This window comes from Salmo trutta, chromosome 29, assembly GCF_901001165.1.
Source record: "Salmo trutta chromosome 29, fSalTru1.1, whole genome shotgun sequence".
Classification (NCBI taxonomy): domain Eukaryota; kingdom Metazoa; phylum Chordata; class Actinopteri; order Salmoniformes; family Salmonidae; genus Salmo; species Salmo trutta.
The window spans coordinates 33832473-33838472 of NC_042985.1; positions in this window are offsets into that span (position 1 = coordinate 33832473).

Consider the following 6000-nt stretch of genomic DNA (forward strand, 5'->3'; position numbering starts at 1 on the left):
TATGTATGTACCAAGACGGTACATACAGTCGGCTTATAAATTGTTGGCTGCACTGCAAGTGACAAATAAACACAGTCAGAGCCTATGTAGGCCTACAAACAGTATACCGGTAGACTGCTGACCAACACACAATTTCAATCTTGTTCAAACTAGATATAGTTTGTAGATCTATAGATATACATATATCCACACTCTCCTACATATTTATTTGGACAGTGAAGCTAAAACGTTTAATTTGTCTCTACTTAAGCATCTTGGATTTGAGATCAAATGTGTCTTATGAGGCAACAGTACAGAATGTCACCTTATATTTGAGGGTGTTTTCATACATTTCCATTTGACCGTTTACAAATTAAATCACTATGTATCTAGTATGATCATTTGAAGGTTTCAAGTATTTGGACAAATTAACTTATACTGTATGTGTATTAAAGTAGTCAAAAGTTTAATTGGGGGACTAGATACATAAAGTGCTTTAATTTCTAAAAGGTAAAACAAATATGTATGTAAATACCCTCAAATAAAATGTGGCATTCTGTACTGTCCCATTTACGTTTTACATGTTAGTCATTTAGCAGACGCTCTTATCCACAGCGACTTCCAGTTAGTGCATTCATCTTAATATAGCTAGGTGAGACAACCACAAATCACAGTCGTAGGAAGTCATTTTTTCCTAAATAAAGAAGTTATCAGCAAAGTTAGTGCTCTAAGTAAAAGACAAGTGGGGGGGGGGGGTAGACTGACTGAGATTTCTTATATAACATACTCTTTGAAGAGGTGGGGTTTATATGAAACATTTGAAACATCCAAAATGCTGTAGTTTGCAGCCAAATTAAAAGTTTTAGCTTCACTGTCCAATTAAATACGTAGGGAAGTGTATTTTTTATCTACATATAGATGTGCAAACTATCTATATATAAACCACTTTATAATTCAAATTAGCCTATATTCCTACAGACCGGTTTTTGTTGACTTACAGTATGTTGTGGATGATTAAAAATATATCATTTAAATTGTCTAATTCTAGGCCCATAGGCCGATGACGTAGAACTACTGTCAACAAAAGTTGTTGTATTTTCCAGCACATGCAAAGACAGTGAACTAAACTTGTGTTTGGTGTGTGAATACAGGTGACCTTGGAGCATTCATCAAAGACACCTGATGAAGCCCTACCTATCGGATAAGAGGTTAGTGATATACTCCACTGTGAAAATATTAGCATTTGAAGATATTCTACTATACGTTTACATACTATGTTAGGATGGGAATACAGGTAAAACTGATCATGGAAAATGAACAGATTTTAGATACAGTATTAGTGTGACTGTGCCAATGATATCCCCTCAAAATATTCTCAGCATAATCTTATGACACTTATTTACCTAAACTGGCTGCATTATCCCTCATAACTCAATGCGTTTTTACCCTATAGTCTGTATCCGTCTTCCACCATCTGAATGGCAACTACAAGTGTCTACAAATACTTTTTTTTTTTTTTACTGCTATGTTACGTTGCCCCGGAACTGTTAGAAGTAGGTTGAGGGTGGAGGTGGGTATGATACGTCCTAGAAAACACTCTGCTGGTATTTCGTACTTCCCACAGCGAGAGGCTGTTCACAGCACTTGTTTTTGTTTTCTAATAACCAGGCTATTCCCTTCAGGGACACATTAGCTCTTGTAAACAAGTTGCTACAGTGTGTATATATGCTTTGATGTCACTGATTTAGTATCTTCTCTTACACTTCAATATTTTATTAACTATATTCATAATTACGATATAAAGCAATGCTCATGAAGATATTTTCAATAAATGTAACGCCTCAGCTAGCTAACAGTTCATCTTATATTTAGGCTATGGAAGTGAAACCATGCTCTTAGCCATGCGTGGTTTCTACTAGTTGAATACCAGCTTTTTCTAAAAGTTCCCCGTGTGCTGCCATGGCAGCTTATTGCAATTAAAGTACAGTATAATACACTTCATTGTTGCTCATTTGTTAATTTGCTTCGTTATCATCAGTTTCCTTCACTTCTCACTTCTCCCTCAAATGACGTAGTCGGACTGAGATGGCGTTTGAACGTCAACGTAATACAGCATGGCGTCAACGGGATGTTTGTCAGGACACACGTCTTGATTTGATTGTGACGTTGCTATACGTCTTGTGAAGGCTTATCTCACTGTAATATTGAGGAAACATTAAGGGTCGTGGCGTGGTAAAATGAACCTTATCATAGGGGTAATTGTTATTAATGATAATAACAACTGAGTTGATGAAGGAGATTAACGCAGAGTGATAGGTCAGTGAGGGCTCAGTATTATAATACAATAGTAGAATTGCAGTGCTGCAAATGTATTAGTTTGAGCGTATACATCTATTGTATTACTCCCTATTCATTTGGTTTTCTCGAGTAAGACAAAATGGATTAATATGGACTGTATTCAGGAACAAATCTGTTGTTTTGCATTTGGTACATGTAGTTCTGAGTATCCTTATGGCCAAGATTAAGCTCTCATGGTGTGATCAACAGCTGTGAGCACTAGAAATCTGATCTAGTTCATCTAGTGCTCTTCCATTACGTGGAATCTCTGTTGAACAGACAGTGGAGCAGAGAGATTGAACATCGCTCTGGTTTTGTTATGCTGTTTTGGTGTGCGTCTGCCACCCCCTTGTGGCCTCACACATTAACTGCAGGGTCAGTGAAGCTATGGCTTTCTACAAATTGTGACTATTTTGGCTATTCTTTGCTCAAGCTGCAGTATTCTGCCTCCATGGTGTTTGGACAACAATAGCTCTCAGAACTGCCGGTAGTGTGATTTGGGATTTGAAAGGTTGCTTTGATGTGTAACGTAACGAAGTGTTGATTCAATGTCAGAACAAAAACCCTCCCACGACCCTTTGATTCTTATTTGCTGTCATTGCACAAACAAACCAGCAGGGTTATCAATTGCATCATCCTTGTTAATAAATGAAAAAAATAAACATTTAATTTGTCTTATTTTAACATTATATCTGTAGTTGCCGTAGTACCAGTCTTTGGCCTAGTGTTTTAAATTGAAGAGGACAGCTATGATCAAATCTCAAACTAGACTGTACAATGATGTGTATAATAAAGCATGAGGGAATTATAGGCTTATTTGAAAAGGGCAACACAAAGGCCTTCTTGTTCCTTTAAGTCTTTATGTTTTTTGGAGGGAGTGTGTGTCGAACACGAGGGCCGCTTCCTGTCAATTCTGTTCCACATATTCCCGGTTCCTTTCCATTGTAATTCCTTTAATTAAAGTGATTTTATTCACAGGCACACAGCTGGCACCGGCTACTTTCCATTAGGCATCTGAGTGGCCGCCTCGTTGGTTGGAGGACCCGCACTGGGGCTGCTTCCTAGGGAGCACAATACTATTTTCATCTCCCCTCTGAGTTTGTTGTGTGTTTTGAATTTATTAATCATTGATTTTAATGCTCGCCTCTTGACAGTGGCAGCTACCCGCGCATTAATTAATTCCAGTGTCCCTGTTTAACAAAATGGCATTTAGAAACAATGTGAGGTCGGCTGGTGTTCCCTCTGACCTATAAATGAAGGCGTTGCATGCAAAATGTCAAAATTAGCTTTTATTTGTTCTTCACTATTTGTTCTTTGTACTATTTATTTGATGGCGTAGATATAAATGAGGCCATTTCTGCTCTATTGAAGTATCTGTAAACACAGTTAGTTTTTTAATATTCAGCAGTATTTTGGTAGATCATAAAACACAAAAATGTCTCTTTTGTTCAGCGTCCTTCTTCAATACTCCTGCTTTGCATGCAGCCTCTGTCGGTCGCTGAATGGCATATTCTCAAAGGAATTGTCGGTCTTAAATTGAGAATAAAGGTGCTGTGCCGTCAACAATAGGTGGGCTATGTTTATCCTTTGAGGTCTTAAGTAAGTATGTTAAAAGATTGCCTTCAGTGAATTTCCGAGGAATAAAAAGAAAGATTAGATCTCACATTAGGCATATGGTGTTGGAATTTGAATTGGGTTAGGATTTGAATGTATTTATGTGAGTATTTGAAGAGAACTAAACTATTCATCCATTTAAATGAGTGACTGGTCTGTGTGGTTGAATAGATAAAAGCTTGCTCATAATCCTTATTGACAAGAGGGATGCGTAAAGACAGCTATTCCTAAGTCCCAGCCGTGCCCTGCCCTGTGGATGGGCCTTATCCTTATTCAAGGAGGGTTTCTTAATGCTAAAGATTTCCTGACAGATTGCTTTCACCAGATTGATTAGCACATGTTGTTAGTAAGTGAACTGTGTCTGTGTGTGTGTGTGTGTATGTGTGTGTGTCTGTGTGTGTCTGTGTGTGTCTGTGTGTGTGTGTGCACGAGCGCCTCTGAGAGAGGGGGGGGGACATGGAGTGCTTATCATTCTGAAAATTAAAAGAAGCAAACAACCACAGCCGTAACATGATGGCATTTAGCTGGCATCCTGCTGGGGTTTAGCACAACACTCTAACTGTGCTGACATCTGCAAAAGATAATGCAGAAAAGAGACTCGAGGATCACCTCGCTCAAACTCAAAGTGCAGTAACTACACAGTAGCATACAGTATGTTTGCATAATATTATTTTTTCCTGTAGTCAAAGCAACAGGATAATTGCCGAATGTAAAATAGCAGGAAGCCTCCTCACAGGTCGTCCAGTCCAGTTTTGTTGACATGCTGTTCTCTAGCCATTGTATGAAGTAATGGTGTGAAATTGCTTGTATGCAAATACACTGTATAGCATGTTCAATTGGACCCTTGTGATGAAACAATTAGGGCTTTGAAGAAGGTTCCCACTATTCCTGCTGCACCTATGAAGCCTAAAGCAGGTTGGCCTTTCCCTTCTTCCCTCCCTCCCCTCCTGCCTCCTTCCCTCTCCTCCCTCCTCTCTGAAGGGGGGATAACAGAGAGGAGAGGATCCATCGATCAGTGCCGATCGTTCAGCGCCCTGCCTGCACCCTGCCTCATTGTTTTTATCTTGTCTCTCAAGCAGGGCGAACCCTGTTGCCATGGCATCCCCCACACATTGGAGATGGCACTTCAACCCTTTTGCTTAATGATCTCTTGGATGATAGCCTACTTGTCAGGCGTTCATGTTCTGTTGAGACGCGAGGGTTTCTGAACGTTCTATCGCAACGTTACTGTACCGAACAGGGGTCCATTCTCTGCTTTCGCAAATCAAAGTGAGCTTCTTTCCCTTTTAATTATTTCGAGTGCTATGATTTGTTTCCACTGGGTATGTTCTCAAAGACGGACGTTCTAAATGGAGAGAAACCAATTTGCATTCATTTAGTGCCTTTTTTTGTTTTTAGGCATTACTTTAAACCATCACTCTTTTGGCAGTTCAGTGCTGGGTGAGGGATTATTGCTCATATAAATAGCTGCCATTGATTTGACAAAAAAGAGACTACTCTATGTCATTATGAAGGCAGAAAATCCTAATTTAGAAATGTGAACAAAAAAGCTGAGCGTTCAATTCAATTCCATAATCCTCCATATTGCATGAAATCAGGGGTGTCGTGTTACAATACACCGTTTTAGTCAATGCTGCGATGGAGACAAAGGTGGCGCCTGCAGCCATCATAATGTACTGAGCAAGGAAATGTGTTCAGAAACGGTTTTATTTTATTATTCTATATCTGTCAACTCCCATGCAGTGTCTTTTCCAGTTCTATATGTATCTGGTGTGCCTGCATGTGTTATGTGCTTTAAATGTTTCATAAGACATGCAGTGCAATGGTTAGAGCCCCTGTTAATTAGTTGAATGTATTTCCCCCCCCTCTGCTCGGCAGTGGATGAAACAGTCGTGTCTAATCGTATATGACTTTGGGGACATGATACGTGCCACAATGCCATCACGTTTCCTGTTATTTAAATATGGAATCAAGCGTCTCAGACATTATTGACCGGTGTTGATTGGGAATCCGGGAAGAGCTGTCTGGTGTAAACGCTAGTCAGTTCGATCACATCTGACCTATTATTCA